This window comes from Rhinolophus sinicus, linkage group LG02 (assembly GCF_036562045.2).
Source record: "Rhinolophus sinicus isolate RSC01 linkage group LG02, ASM3656204v1, whole genome shotgun sequence".
NCBI classification, from domain to species: domain Eukaryota; kingdom Metazoa; phylum Chordata; class Mammalia; order Chiroptera; family Rhinolophidae; genus Rhinolophus; species Rhinolophus sinicus.
In genome coordinates this window covers 152,940,623-152,957,587 of record NC_133752.1, presented here as the reverse complement: position 1 = coordinate 152,957,587, position 16,965 = coordinate 152,940,623, and the positions used below count along the sequence as shown (strand labels likewise).

The 16,965-nt window shown below is 37.4% G+C and overlaps 1 long non-coding RNA gene across 1 annotated transcript; it reads right to left on the bottom strand.

Moving 5' to 3' along the window:
- Positions 1 to 357: 357 nt before the first annotated feature.
- LOC141570108 (uncharacterized) lies at positions 358 to 16,029 on the bottom strand. The gene is made up of 3 exons (XR_012494002.1): positions 15,849 to 16,029; positions 3,790 to 3,905; positions 358 to 2,391 (listed from the first exon to the last, which is right to left on the bottom strand). It is a non-coding gene; the product is annotated as an uncharacterized LOC141570108 (long non-coding RNA).
- Positions 16,030 to 16,965: the final 936 nt, after the last annotated feature.

Here is a 16,965-nt window from a genome sequence, read left to right as displayed (position 1 = left end):
TAACCTCAGAGTAGGGATGGTCTTTAACTATGATATAAAACCCAGAAGCCATTAAAATATGGTAAATTTAAGCATATCGAAATAAAAAACAACTGCATAGAAAAACACATCTGTCTTAGTCTGTTTGGGCTGCTATATAACAAATGACATACACAGAGTAGCTTATAAACAACAGAAATTTCTCACAGTTCAGGAGGCTCTGAAGTCCAAGATCAAGGCACCAGCAGATTCAGGAGCTGGTGAGAACAACAACCTTCCTGATTCATAGACAGCTGTCTTCTCGCTGTAAGCTCACACATTGGAAGGGAGCTCTCAGGCTTCTTTTATAAGGACATTAATCTTATTTATGAGGGCTCCACCCTCAAGACTTTATCACCTCCTAGTACCATCACATTGGGGGTTGGGTTTCACATATGAATTTGGGGGGAGAGGGATATGCAAGCATTCAGACCATAGCAACACCATACTCAGAATATAAATGCAAAGCAAAAAAATACTGGCAACTCATATCATAGACAACATATTAAAAAGCTTCTAAAACTGATTAAGAAAATGATTTTAAAACGAATTAGAAAAATGGGCAAAATATTTGTAAAAACAATTTACATAAAAGGAAATAAAATGGCTCTTAACTATTTGAAAATATGTGTAATCTCACTCATAGCGAGAAAAATGCGAATTAAAGCTATGTTGATATTAATTTTCCCATCATAGCAACAAGTAACTCAAAGTTTGATAATGCACTGTATTGTGGGTTTGAGGAGGAAAAAAGACATTCTCAAATATTGCTGGTGGGAGTGTTAATTGATACAACCCCTATGGAGGTCCAGTTAGCAATATCTAGCAAAATATAAAATTCATGTACCCTTTGCCCCAACAGTTGTGTTTCTTTAAATTTATCCTACAGTATACTTGCACACGTGCAAAATATCACATGTGCAGTATTATTCACTGAGGTATTGTTGTAAGAATCTGATTAAATAAATTATAGCATATTCCTAAAATTGAATCTTACATGGATGTAAAAAAATAAGGATGCTTTTCATTTTAAAATATATATGAGATACATTATTAAGAGAAAAAGCAAAATATAGAACAGTCTGTATAGTATATTATACTTGGATTAAATAAAAGAAGACATATCAAGCAAATGTGAACATATGAAAAAAAATTTCTGAAAACTACACAAGAATCTCATGATAGTAGTTAACTTTTGGAGGAACCGAGATGTATTCAGCAGATGGTGGTAGGGGTGAAAGAAACTCTTTTTATTAATCCTGCTTAGGAATTTTCCTAATTATGACTGACCCCATCCAAAAAATCAAAATGTTAGAATCACAACTAACTTTTATGAAGTCTAAGATTACTTTTTCTGCTGTTGTTCATAGGGGAAAGTAAATAAATTTCCTATTTTTAATCCGAGAAACTGCCTCTTATTTAAGCCAGGGTTTTTCTAAATGCACAGTAGTATCCTTTTATACTTTGTGATTTCAAATGATGTGAATGTATTATCTATTCAAAAGATAAAATAAATTTTTAAGTTTAATTTTTAAGAATTAGTGGAAAAGTTCTAGTTCAAGATGACTACAATAGACTGAATATTTGTGTCCCTACAAATTTATATGTTGAAATCCTACCCACTAACGTGATGGTATTAGGAGGTGGGGCATCTGGGAGGAGATTAATTCAGGAAGGCAGAGCCCCCATGAATGGGCTAAGAGAACCCCCATGAATAGGGTTCTCTTATAAAAGAAACCCCAGAGAGCTCCCTTGCCGCTTCTACCATGTGAGGGCACAGAGAGAAGACCACCATTTATGAATCAGGAATCATCAGATGTCACATCTGCCAGTGCTTTGATCCTGGTCTTTCCAGGCTCCAGAACTGCGAGAAATAAATTTCTGTTGTTAATAAGCCACCCAGTCTATGGTATTGTTATGGCAGCCCAAACAGACTAAGACAGTGACTGAATGAGCATAGTCCATCTCTCTCTGTCATGAGCCATTAAAACCTAGGAATAATATGAAATAGAATAAATCCATGGACTAAAACATGCCTTGAGCAGGTGTAAAATAGTGATGCTTTTCTAGAAGTTAGAAAACAGATGGGCTCAAATGATCAGAAAAAAGGAAGTCATGACTCCAAATATCAATAGACTAAAGCTGCAGAGGAGGTAAGAGCCATTCTTCTGAGTGGAGAGATCCAAGTTCACAGTCTGCAGGTACAACGATCAAGCCATTTGGGTTGAAGGGTAGGTATTGTGAGGAGCAACTAAACTCCCTATCCTCTTCTCACAGGAACAGAGGGCAGCTGATTACAGTATTTTGTGTTCCCTGGGTGTGGCTGCTGGACTGGACAAAAAATGCAGAAAAGAACCTGAAGGAACTTTGGGCCTGCAAAACAAAGTAGAAAGAAAATATACAAGTCTGTGTGCTGGATCTGCAGGTTCCTAAGCCCACTGTGATTGGCTGAGCTCAGAGTCAGCTCCACCCCAAGAGTGAAGGCCTCCTTACCTTGGCCATTGCCTGCCCATCCCTTGCCCATGAACTGTAAAGGATGCCTGACCCACAGGAACCACCCACTTACCCCAAGTCAGCTGTTGGGTAATCAGACTTATACAATCTAATCAGACCTACACAAACCCAGGCTGCCTACATATACTAATGGGCATGGTCCTTTATCCTTAAATATAAACGGGCAACCAAACAGTTGAGGAAAACTTCATGCATGAAAGAAAAAGATTAATAAGCAGCAAACACCAATTGATCAGGAAGGATAAGAGATGATACAAGGAACAGAAAAGAACTCTCATAAATTAAAAATCGTTTTCCCAAGGAGATTTAAGAGGATATTTCAAGAATAGAACAAAAAGAGGCTGCTACAAAAAAGATCAATAAGAACATAAGAAAGAGGCCTTAAAATATGACTGTTAAAAGAAAAAATAGAAAAAGTAGGTAATAGAATGAATAAGGTTAAAGACCAAATTAGTGTTCTTGAAATAAAGTTGCAAAAATGGTAGGTATTACAAAAGAAGAAAGCAGAGATAATACAAGGAAGAAAAAATAATAATATTAATAGAAGAAAATGTAACTGGGAGAAAAACTAGAATCCTCAGAAGGAAAGCATTCGCCGAGTGCTAATGAGTATGAAAGAAAAACACTATACCTAGCCACATTGTGGTGAAATTTTAGAACTTCGCATACAAATAAAAAATGCAAAAATATCCCAGAATGGTTAGAAGATGGAAATAAAAAAAGCAGGCCATTTACGAAGGAAATAAAATTAAGCATCTCAACAGTATCACTTAAATTCCCATGGAAATTTCAGAGAAAGTGATTTTGAATCTACAATTCTATACTCAGATTAACAATTAGTCAAGGGTGAGGGAAAATTATGACATTTTTAGGCTTACAGTAATGGCTAATATTTATTGAACCCTTACTATGAACCAGGTACAGTTCCAAGTTCTTTTCAATTATTAACTTATTTATTTAATCCTCAGAGCAATCCCATTAATTTAGTACTATTATGACCCTTGGTTTCACAAATGGAAAAAGGGGCCAAGAGAGGTTGAGAAACTTGCGGAAGATCAAGCCACTTAAAGGAGGCAGAGCTGGGCTTTGAACTCAGGAAGTCTGACTGCAGAGCACAACTCTTATTACACAGGAGTGCCACTGTGTTGTTAGGGCACTCAGAAAATGTATGTCCTATGTCGCCTTCTTGAAAAAAAATTACTTGAGGATATACTACAGTAAAATGAAAATAGAAATTCAAGGAACAGGGGCACTGACCTGAGAGTCCAGAGGTTTCAGGATGACAGCTCTGCAGTGTGCTGAGGTTCTAGCGTACAAATTGTGTGATTAAAATCCAGAGGGCCTTACTCATAAAATAATGGCATATATTTCTCCTGTCAAGAAAAAGAAAAGCAATTGGAAACCCAATTAATTTTGAGGCTTTTTTTGTTGGGGGCAGGGAGGGAAAGAAAAGAGAAGGCTTGGAACATTCTTATTCTAATGGGACAGGTTTAACTCATGAACGTTTCCATTCAATCACATACTTGCTTCTCCAATGTATATTTACATAGTCAATATTATAAATGCAACTTATTGGTTTTAAATTTTAAGAATTATAGAAAAAGAATGGAAAACAAGTGTATTTTCTGTAGAATACAAAGAAAATAATAGAAGCCTTGCTCAATATACAAGTAATGGAATAGTTAAAAATAAGATAAAAGGAAGAAGGAACAGGAGAGGTGTATGCAAGGGAAGTAGAGCTGTGCTTATTTCCTTATTTTATAGAGCAGGCGTTATTAAATATAAATATAAAGAATCACAAATTTATAAAAAATAAACAGAAAAAATAAGTTTTTTTTAAAAAAAACCTAACTAAAACTTGGAGGTAGAGAGGGAAAGAGAAAGGGGGATGAATATAAATGCACAAAATTCTTCCCCTTTCATAACACAAAGCCAACAGGCACAGCTCAAATTTTATAAAGCAAGAAACAGAGGTATAATTAGAGTGTTTACAATAGTGTCTACAAGATTAAAACCAGAAATGGCCAAAAGGAGATACTACCTCTGAACATTGAGCCTGTTTTGTTGCTGTTGTTTGTTTTTACCATGTGCATGTATTACTTTTAAAACAGAATTGGGTCCATGGATGGATGGACAGAAGGGAAGTAAATAAAGTCCTGCTCTACTTACTGGAAGAAGAAACATTTTAGCAAAAACCTGAAGAGTAAGAGTTATCTAAATGAGGAGAAAGAGGTAAAAGTATTTCATGCAAAGTGTCCAGCCCAGAAGAAAGTTCACTGGCTGAGAGATGGAATAGAAAGGTAAAATTGAAATGAGGTTGGAGAGATAGACACGAATCAGGACTCGTGAGCCACATTAAGGAGCTCAGGGGAGAGGCTACCAAAGCGTTCTGAAAAGGAAAGCGTGTAGCCATAGGAATATGCCACTTGAATCTTCCTTCAGGAGAGGATTAGATGCAAGGAGTGTAGTTTGCTAACAGCGTCCAGCTGCCACCCTAGTATTTCCACTGAGGTCACGCTTCCCCTGGGATGCTTCCAGTCAATAACAGAACACAGGGTAGCAGAGGTTTTAGAGCCAGGCCATTACTGCCCAACATGGGGCCCCTTTCACAGGAGATCTAGGCTCTAAGACTTCTCATCAGACTGACCAAGGTTTCTCACAGCTGAACTGCAGTCTGAGCCTCTTTCTACCCAATCTTCCCTCCTCCCCTCTCTTCTCTCCCATACACCATGGTCTGAGGTTCCCTCCGTATACTCCTCTCTCTTTCCTTTATCTTTCACAGGTATTTCCCCCAATAAATTTCTTGCAATTCTAGTTCTGTCTTGGCATTTGCTTCCCAGAGAACTTGAACCGACCCAGGGAGTGACACAAAGTCTTATTTTACTAGGGAGTGTAGAATAAGGGTGGTGAGATTGACTATGAAGGAGAAATTAGGAAGGTTTTTCAAGAAATCTGGGTGAAAAATCATTGAGGCCAGGACAAAGATAGTAGAATTGAAGAGAAGTGGATATATTAAAATGATTGTTTTATATAATTTATATAATATATTGGGATTAGAATGGATGGGTTTTGATGATTTATTAGCCGTGAGAGGGAAGGAAGAAGTCAAAGATGATTCCAAGTTTCTGGCTGAGTGTTAGGACCACTCACTAACCTAAGAAACAACTGAGGTTCTGCACCCCAACTCCAATCATGGGACAGTAATGGAGTTGATGTCATGCCTGGATCCCAAAAGCTCATTTTCCTTTCCCTGAGTTGAGGTGCTTCACGAGAATATAGTGGAATAAAGTAAGTTGACATAGGGGTTCCTCAGACTTTCCCTACAGGACTCCTGATGTCCTTCATAAGGAAAAAGAATGGGGAGCTCTACACAAGGAGAACAATGGCATTAAGTAGCACAGTCTATAACCATTATCCACATCTACTGCTAACCCAGCCTCCTCTCTCAACTCGATGGGACACAAGCTTTAACAAAACTGTACCCCCAAAGTCCCTATAACTTTTCTGAATCCAGGAAAGTGATGAATGGAAGCTGGCCTTCAGAGCATGCTTAATCAATGTAAGTATACACCGTAATGGTATTTGGTCTATGAAATGACCATACTACATTCCAAATGACCTTTTAGGATAACAGGTAATATCTAGACTTAACATCCTATGAGCTTCTGTATTTGAGACTCCTGGTTAAATCCATCTGGTTTTTTATAGCCTCTGCTCCAGCCATCTAAGACAATATGCTGGACAAAGATGAAAACTGGGAATATTTCTGATGAGGGGACCTGATAAGCTCCAATAGCCTCTATCCAGTCTAATGGATGATACAACCAGAGGGTAAGCATGAGAACTTGAATCTCCTTCAGAATGTGTCTGAGCTAGTCAAATCCTTTTCAAGCAAGGGAGAATAAAGTGTCCAAACCAGTTCAGAATAGATAATAACTCTCTCCTTGTCCAAGAGCTCATATATTGGAATCCACCAGGAAAATTTTAAAGAATATTAATGATGCAGTAAAATATCCTGGATATAAATCTAAATGAAAAAAACTAGGATACAGCAGTAATGTTATGTCCAAAACACACACACACACACACACACACACACACACACACACACCTGTGTGTATACAATACATACTTCCTCTCAATAACATATATACATGTTATCTTGACAGTGGTTATCTCAGAATGATGGAACTACAGATAAATTTTACTTTGTTCTTTGTTTTTTGTGTGTGGTTGTTTTTTTTAAGCCAGGGACATTTCCATTTATTTATTTATTTATTTATTTATTTATTTATTTATTTTTAAAGATTTTATTGGGGGAAGGGGAACAGGACTTTATAGGGGAATAGTGTGTATTTCCAGGACTTTATTGGGGAACAGTGTGTTTTTCTCAGGACCCATCAGCTCCAAGTCAAATCATTGCTTTTTCAATCTGAGTTGCAGGGGGCGCAGCCCACGATCCCTTGGGGGGAGTCAAACCGGCAACCTTGCGGTTGAGAGCACGTGCTCCAACCAACTGAGCCACCCAGCCACCCCGGAGCTCACTGACAGCTCGTTGTCTTCATCTAGTTGCGGAGGGCGCAGCTCGCTGGCCCATATGGGAATGAATCGGCAACCCTGTTGCCCAGAGCTCACGCTCTAACCAACTGAACCACCTGTCCACCTCCTCTTTTTTGTATTTTTATGTTTTGCAAATTTTATTAATGAACAAATTTATATTCAGAAAGTTTAATTTTAACCTAAGAAACTACATAGAAAATAAAATGAAAATAAAGAACATGAAAATTCTGAAAGTCAAGAATTTTAAATGATAGCATTAAAAATAACTAAAATATAAGCTATGCATAGAAACCACAATTAAAAAGCTAAAACATCAAAGTGATAAAAAGCAAAAAAAAAAAAAAAATCAGAAATAAAATGTCATAAAAGTATAAAATAAGATTAAAAATCCTTAGTCTACAAATGAGGACTTATGGTGAAGCAAGGCAAGTGAAAACAGGATGACAAAAGACTACATAGATAGAAAGTAAATGAATAAGAAATAGAAAAATATCAAATAGCAAGCATTGTGGCAGCAAGAAATTATTACATAAAGCCAAAGAATGCTCAGCTAGTCAACAGAGGATGTCTTTAATAAGACAAGTAAAGATAAAAGAAAAAGAGTCATATGTTAGGTTGGTGCAAATGTAATTGCGGTTTAAAAGATTAAAAATAATTGCAAATACCGCAATTATTTTGCACCAACCTAATAGTAAAGAAATCCGACTGAAGACCCGCAAGTGGCCTCAGTCCTTAGTAATGTTGTCTGCTTGAAGAAGGCTTCCTGGAAAAAATACCCTCCAGTCCTACTGTGCCCTTAATCAACTCAAACCTCAGGGAAGGGAGCCACAAGACACCTTCCTTCTCTCCTCTTGCCCACACCTGTCTTACCAACTTTGTGGAAGATGGCAATGGCCCTGACAAAAAGCAGTGTCCACCTCTCAGAAGCTTCATCACCTGTGACCTTCAGCCCCTGACCATTCAGGAACCTGCTGGCCATTTGCATACTAGAGTAAAGGAATGTGCTTTTCCAGAACAACAAACCACTTATAATTTTACTTTGTTCACTAATTTACCACTTATAGCCTACTGTCTACTGACTTGCCACTTTTGCAGATCAGTCTTCCCTGACTACCCAATCTAAAGAATGTTCCCTATGTTACTTTCTGTCTTGTAACATTCTGTTCTTGTCCTCCATAGACGTTTCGTAGTTTGCGATAATTTATTTATGTACTTACTCTCTTAACGTCTATTTCTCTTAGATCATAAGCTTCACAAGAACAGAGATCACACTTTTGTTTACTGTTAGAGCACACAGTACAGGCACACCTTGGAGATAGTGCAGGTTGGGTTCCAGATCACTGCCATAATGTGAGTATAGCAACAAAATGAATCGTAATCTTTTTGCTGGTAGAGGGTCTTGCCTTTAACTTGTAAGAAACACAACATCTGTGAAGCACAATAAAGTGAAGTGCAGTAAAACAAGGTCTGCCTGCATTGGCACTTAGTGGGCCCTCAACTAGTATTTGTTGGATGGATGGGAGACAGGGAGGAAAGGAGGGAGGATCAATTTGTAGATAAATGGGTAGATGTGAATATACCTATGTTATCTGTCTTGTTTATCTGTATAGCCCAGCACCTCCCATAGTTCTTGGTATATAGTGTGGCTTTATACATTTGTTGGCTATATCCTAGGCACTGGAAATGAAAAAAAAAAAAATGAGGAGAGCACTGTTCCCACCTTCCAGAAATCAAATTTTAGGGAGGGAAACATATCAATTAATAATTATAGCAATGAGATATATGGTATATCAGAAATACAAACCAGGCACTGTAGAAGCACAAAGGAGAATGTACTTCCCTGTCTATGGAGTTCAAAGAAGCCTCCTGAAGGAGACTGCATTGAGCTGAATCTTAAAGTATGCCAAGAAAGTTTCTGAATAAAGAATAGAGGAAAAACATTCCAGAAAATGATATTTAGGATAAAGAGAGGATCATTTGAAGGATCCTGAGTCATTCAACATGGCTGCAAAACACAAGGTACAACAGAAGGTCAACAGATGAGCCTGGAACAAGGACAAAAGCCAGACTGTACTAACAAGTTTTAGCTTTGTCTTGTAAGTGATGACAAGGCTTGGAATGACAAGCGTGAGAATGACATGATCAGATTTACATTTTAGAAAGGTCACTCTGGCCAAAGCATAGCTAATAAGTTGGAAGGGCAAGAAGGTATGGATACCAGGTTAGAGGTCATGTGAGAAATGATGAGGCCATGATGTGGCAATGGCAGTGAAAGAAGAGATAAATTCAGGGGATGTTACAAAGGTAGAACAGGCAGAAGGAGAAAGTTACCGATGGGATGTGGAGACTGATGGAGAGGGCGTTCATAGGTTTCTGGCTTGAGCATAGATGAACCATGGTATCATTAACCAAAAATTGGGAGAAGAGGAGAATATTTGGAGATACATTGCCTGCTATGTTTCCCAAACTAGAATGACACGGTAATTGAAAACCAAGTGTGTAACTCACAACAGCAGTCAGAGGTGTGGCTGAGATTTGGCAATGATCAGTTTATGGAAGATAGTTACAGCTATGGGTAGCGAATTGCCCAGGGGAACAGAAAAGGGAGGAAGAGAAGAGGACTGAGGGTACAGCCCTGTGGAATATAAACAACTCATTTCAATGTCAAATGATGGCTTATTTGGTATAGATTTCTTCCATTGATTTAATTTTAATAACTTAGTCACTCTGGTGAGAGAATTCTACAATTTAATTTTAGTAATGTGTGTGCACTGTTGACACTGTTGCTATTAACAATAACTCAAGGCTAATATTTTAATTTTTCAATGTTTTAATTATTTGTTTGTATAACTAAAACCTAACATACTGCATGAATCATAGCCACTTTATATCTTTGGTTTAATTAAAAAATAAACATGTCGACACAGGAGAAACTTGAAATGACTTCCTCCTAGCCTCTTCCTTCCTCTGCTTGTCTACTGTTGTTTTTATTACTCAAATATTACAACTGTGCCCTGCTTTTGAGAGAGAGAAAGAGAGAGTCACCTGGCAAGCTGCCATTTCAAAGTTCTTAAAGAGCTGCTGGAACAAAAATCCACAAAAGAGAGCAAATTAATCGTTATTAACATATTCATAAACTGAGACATAAGGTCAAACTCCTTATTTCCATTCCAAAATGTCACCTACTTAGGTCATTGATGATGCCTTTTGTTCCACAGCCAATAGATTAAGGCTTGGGGGATTTAAATAAATTCTCAGAGGCATTTATGCTTTTAAAAAAATAACATCCAGGGGCAGCCGGATGGCTCAGTTGGTTAGAGCGCAAGCTCTGAACAACAGGGTTGCTGGTTCGATTCCCACATGGGCCAGTGAGCTGTGCCCTCCGCAACTAGATTGAAAACAATGAGATGCAGCTGAGCTTCCAGAGGGGCTCAGTTGGTTAGAGCGGATGGGCTGTGCCCCCTGCAACTAAAGATTGAAAAGAGCAACTGGACTTGGAGTTGAGCTGCGCCCTCCACAACTAGATTGAAGGACAACTTGGAGCTGATGGGCCCTGGAGAAATACACTGTTCCACACTATAAATTTTAAAAAAATAAATAAGAACATCCAGAAAAAAGATTTTTTTTTACTAGTTAAAGATACTTATTAAATTAAAATATTGCAAAAGCATAGGCAGCTCTGTCGACCACTTCAGGAGAACAATCTGTTGTCCTTTAACAACCTTGTAATCTCACAAGAAAAACTTCCTCCCATTCATTGTTATTTGTAATAAAAATTGTGAAAACATCATGCAGAAGTAATTTCCTAGCTGAATACAATGACATTAAAATACTCAAATTATCATTGTCTTGTACTGGGTGTTTTCAGAGAAGCGTGGAGATGGGAAGAATTTCTTTAGCATGATATTCATCAAGAGGCACAAAACACCTCAATGTTAGTTTGGAGAAATATTATATGAGAAATTATCAAGCATTTAAAAAAACTTTTTGAACACTGGAAGAAATCAGTGACATGTACACAAAAATCAGAAGGCAGGGATATTTTCTATATACACCCTAGCACCTCCAAAGTTGGCCAATATTTAAGCAGAGGTAGCCATTTAAAAGATTGGAGTCAATCATAGCTACCTGATTGGAGAAAGGGATTATGGGAACCAGACAGTGCTTCTTCTACTGGTTTGTTTCTTAAATCCTGGCTTCCCCCTGAGATAAGTCAGCCCTGGTGGGTGGAAGTCTTTTTCTCCCCCTATCACTTGTCCCCCAATAAAGCCTAGTCCCTAAAAAGATCCTTTGTGGCTTCATAAGTATAAACTAGTCCTCCCCTGTCCTTTTATGATGTTATCTTCAATAAAACAGAATTTTTGCCCTTAGAAAAGTATCAAAGCATAATTTTTTAAAAATAGTTTTGACTCCTAGACGCAACCCCCAGTCATACCAAGGCTATTTCTATCTCTGCACTTTGCATATGTTTTCACTTTTGTCTCTACTTCTCCAGCATCCAGTAGCTACCCATTCCCAACACTCACTCTCATCCCTTAGGGCCAACTTGAATGTCATCCATTTTGTGCAGCCTTCCCTGATCTCCTTTCCCAATCCCACCTCAAACCAATTGCTTTCTTATAGGTAACTGTTTTCTTAGAATGGAGCTGAAGATTAAACGAATTAATCTAGATAAATGTGCTTAGAACACTGCCTGGAACACAATATGTATTTTATGAGTGTTGGGTGTATCACCATCACCATGTGTGTTTCCAAAACACCTTCTAAGACCTTCACTGTACCATGGCTTATGTCCTATCACTTAGGCTTTCTCCTTACTTCTTTACTCAAAATTCACCTTCTCAGGGAGGCCTTCCCCACCCACCTATCTAAAATTTCAAAACCATCCTCCTTTGAAACCTCTTTTCTGATTTTTTAAATCTTTATCACTTCCCACTACACAATCTACATTTTACTTCATTATTTTATTTACTATCTTGTTTATTAAATATTTCCCTCAATAGGATATAAGCTCCACGAGGGCAGTAAATAGTTGTTCAATAAATGAATGAATGAGTTTACATATGGTTTCACCCTACCTCCCAGAGAACCTAACATAGCATCTGGCACTCAGTGGATTAGGTGAGTAACAGAAAAGTTGGGGTCCAGAGACCATTCCAGGGAACAGCATATCTGAGAATACCTCACTGAGAAACACGCAGCCAGTTACATCATGAAGGTACTGTTAAGAAGAGAGGAAAAATTCTCAACATGGACATGACAATTTTACATCTTTTTCTTGACAATGGTTACTAGGGAAGGCTCTGGGTCCCAGACACATCGTTTATAAGTGATCCATTATTAAACATAAAGATTACTGATGCATAGTATTTGGAAAAGAAAGATAAAGCCATGTATATGGTTTAAAGAAAGATAAAGACATGTATATGGTTTGTTTCAACACATAAATTTAAGTTTAGATGAAAACCCTCATATTACAATGTTATATCATGAATACAGTTTTTTTTAAAGCATAATCGAGGGCCTTTTTTTTTTCTCTATAACAAATGATGTTTCTGTATGGAAATTTTCTCCAGGATCATACTGTGAAAATGTCACAGGTAGGTAGTGCAGGGTAGATTTTAGACAGGGAATCATTTTTCAATGCCCAAACTTAACATTTTCTAATGGATTCTAATCAAAAGATTTCAGGAATTTGGGGAAAAGTGTCAAAAAAAAAAAAAAAAAAAAGCATCAGGGCAGGAATAGTATGGAGAAAAGTAGGGTATGTTAACTGGAATAAAATCAACCTGCTTGTAACTCGGAATTCAAAATCCCAGCTAATTTACAGGTTGTCTGCCATGCCCTGTTCACATAGGGGACATTTCCAGTCAGGCATGTTTAAGTCCTAAATAATTCTATCCAGAATGACACAGAAGCTGACAAAAATAACACTGCAACTACGGTAGACCAAATATACTATCACACAGATCAGAAAGAAGTTTCGAATCTCATCCCGTGCAGTGACTGTATGACCTCAAGTAAGAAACTTAAACCCTCTGAGCTTTCATTGCCTCATCTCAGAATGATTAACATATCAGTGCTGCCTTCCGCAGTCCTTGTGAGGACCTAATAAAACACTGTATACCAAAACATTTGTACATTCTGAAAAGTGCTATACAAATGTATAAGTTTTGTGTTTTAGAGGGCTCTGGCACCGAATCCTTGCATCAACGAATGACCTCTTTGTTCTCAAGCTTGCTTTTGTCTTATCTTAAATTGTCTCAAGATTCAATTTCTTACCCAGGGAAGTTATTTCTTTAGCCCTTGCCTCTGCCCAGCTCTGTCTTGGACTACTAGAACTTAAGTACTTTGCTGGCTTCTCTTTGACTCAGCATTTCATTTTAGGCCTATGTTGAACCTGCCACCATAAGAACTCTTTCAGGGCTCACTCCCCTGCCTATTGTAATCCATCTCAGTAATATGTGGTATGTGAGGGGAGAAGACAAGGTAGCACGGAATTTCACTTCTTTTTCAGAGAACTAAGCCAATTCCTCAACTTGAAGGCTTACTTGAAAGGTCTTACAGTTTTTCCTTGCAAAATAATGTAGAAATTATTACTCTTTCTGCTCGTCTCTCACTTTAGCACTGGGCCAAATGTACTTACAAACTAAAATTAGAAGGCATTCTTGTTTGCAAAGCACTTTAATAGAAAGGCAGAACTGATGGCTAAAGCTGGCTATGCACTAGTTTCTTCATAAAATAATACCCAACACATACAGCACTTACTATGTGCCAGGGTCTTTAGTATATCATCTCATTTACCCTTCACAACTATTATACCTATCTTATAGATGAGGAAGCTGAGGCACAGAGAGATTAAGTAGTTCACACAAGGTCAAATAGCTAGTAAGTGACAGTTCTGGGATTCAAACTTCAGAGTCAGGCTCTGGCGTCTATTGTCTTCACTCTGTTATACTGCTTATAAACATAATATTAATAGAAATTATATTATTATCTATTGTTGCAGGCCAAATTACCCCAAAATTTGGGGGCTTAAAACAGCGAGCATCATAGTGTCTATGGGTCAGGCATCTGGGTACAATTTAACTGGGTTCTCTGTTTCAGGGACTTTAATGAGCTGCAACCAAGGTGTCATCTCGGGGGCTGCAGTCATTTCAAGGCTCAACTTGGGGAAGGATCCACCACTAAGCTCCTTCACCCGGTTGTTGATACGATTTAGATTCTTGCAGGCTTTTAGAGAGAAGCTACCCTAATTCTGTGCCAATATGGCAGTTTGCAAAAGTGGGCAAGCTAGCAAGGCAATAGAGAGTCCAGCAAAATGGAAGTCACAGTCTATTTTAATGTAATCCCAGAAGTGACATCCTGTCCCTTTTGCCATATCCTACTCATTAGTAGCAATTCAGTCTAGTCACACTCAAGGAGGTAGGGATCAATGCGAGTCATGTCAAAAGCTGCTTACCCCCATAATAATTAACAGCAGCTAGTGTTTATTGAGAGCTTACTATGTGCCAGGTAATAATCCAAATATTTTACATATGCTAATCCGTTTAATCCACACAACAAATCCCAATCAACAGATAAATTAATAATAGCGAGTGACGTGATTACACTTAGGGGTGGAAATAATGAAGAATGCCACTTGCCTATATTCCAGCAGAGAAAGTGTGTGTTGGAATGCTTCAGAACTATTATCATAAACTGACTTTACCACAACCACAATTACCTTTCAGATCTTTTGTCTTAATCACAGAATGGGCCTTCTCTAGCTAATGGTGAACAGTATTTTCTCAAAGTAACTCCCTTCTAGTTCTACTAGTCCTGGGGTGGGGGGGGGGGGAGAAGAATTATCCTAAATAAATATACAAAAATAAAAAATTTTTTTAAAACCACTATTTCTCATTCACATTATAATTTATAAAAATGAATATGTCTTTATATTAACAGTTCAGTTTTTAAAAACTGAATTAATAAGAATCATCTTAAGTTTTTTTAAATAAAATCTACCAAGGATTCAAGATATCCAAATGAGTTAATTTTAATTTAACCCTAAATTTGTTTAGATCCTGTTTCTCATCAAAAAGTTGAGGTGGCTGGCTCCTACTTAACCCATCTTTACAAAGAGAGAAGCATTTCCTCTAAAAGATTGCAGGCTACCTGGAGTTGGGTGGAGGTAGGCAATGATACACGGATCAGATGCTGTCTCCTGTTCCTGTCCTCCAAAGTAGAGGCCTGAGGAAGAGGTAGAATCACTCGGGACAGCAGAGGCTGGAAGTTCTCTTTCCCATTTTTAATAGGGACTAAAGCAGCTGCTTATTATGAGAGCTATGTGGAAGACATCCCAGATTCCTAGGCCACCGGGTGTGTCTATTTTCAAGCCTCTGAAGTTTGCAATGACACATCCTTTAAACATCTAGAAGCCAGTTCCTGGTGAAGTTAAAAATAACAGCAAGTGAATATAGATTCAAAATCATAAATGAAATATGAACAAATGAAATTCAACAATTTATTATCAAAAAGAATAATAAGAATTATTTACCAGGAAAGGTAAATCCAATAATGCAGGCAGGATTATCTATTAATATATTAATGATTCATCACATTAATAAGTCAAAGGAGTAATACCATTTCAATAGCAGATAAAAGGTATTTGCTAAAATTTGGCAGCTATTCATAAAGAAAAATAATCTCTCTACACTGGCATAGAGGAAGCCTATGAGGTCGGACAAACTCATCCTAGAAAAAGTGCTACGTACCTCATTGCTGAATATCACTATGGTCACCTTAGAAGTACTCCCCTTGGGAAGCGATGCACTGACACCAGCGTCTAGTCCACCCTTCAAAGCAATTTTGGAACTCTTTCTCTGGAACGGCCATCAGAGCTGTCATCGTATTACCCTTGATGTCCTGAATGTCATCAAAATGTCTTCCTTTCAATATTTCGTTTATCTCTGGGTAAAGAAAGAAGTCATTGGGGGCCAGGTCAGGTGAGTAGGGACGGTGTTCCAATACAGTTTTTTGTTTACTTGCTAAAAACTCCCTCACAACCAGTGCTGTGTGAGCTGGTGCATTGTCATGATGCAAGGGCCATGATGCAAAAAGTTCAGGTCGTCTAACTTTTTCATGCTGCCTTTTCAGCACTTCCAAATAGTAAACTTGGTTAAGTGTTTGTCCAGTTGCTACAAGTTCATAATGAATAATCCCTCTGATATCAAAAAAGGTTAGCAACATCGTTGTAACAAGTTCGCAAACTTAATTGTCAGGCCTTGTATTTAAACATGACAAAGAAAATCTGAACTAATATATTTAACAACAAAACTCTAGAAGAATTCCCAGTAAAGTCAGAATTAAGACAAGAATGCCTTTATTACATTATTTTTAAAGAAGGAAAATGAAAATCTAAATGTTCAGCAATTGGGTACTAAATAATTTATAATACATTCCTAATATGCAATACTATGCTTCCATTATAATCATTTTGTACATGCATATGTATACATGTGTATGCATGATATATACACACACACACACAATGTATAGATAATACGTTTGTAATTAGAAAATATGTGTGAATATAATTGTATACCAAAAATAGTTCTGAAAATAAATACAAACTGTTAATAGTGGTTCTTTTAAAAGGGTGGGATTGGTAGAATTGAAGTATTGGAATGGAAAGATCCTATGTAAAGAGAATCAATCATGTGTAAAGAGTAATTCTGTATTGCTTGAGTATTTTTATAGCAAGGAAATACAATACATGCAGTATTTAAGCCAATTTTAAAAAACAAGTCAAAGAATACTGACAGTGAAGAAATCATATTTCTAATTGAAAAACAATTATGTGTGACATATATTAATATATATAAAAAATAA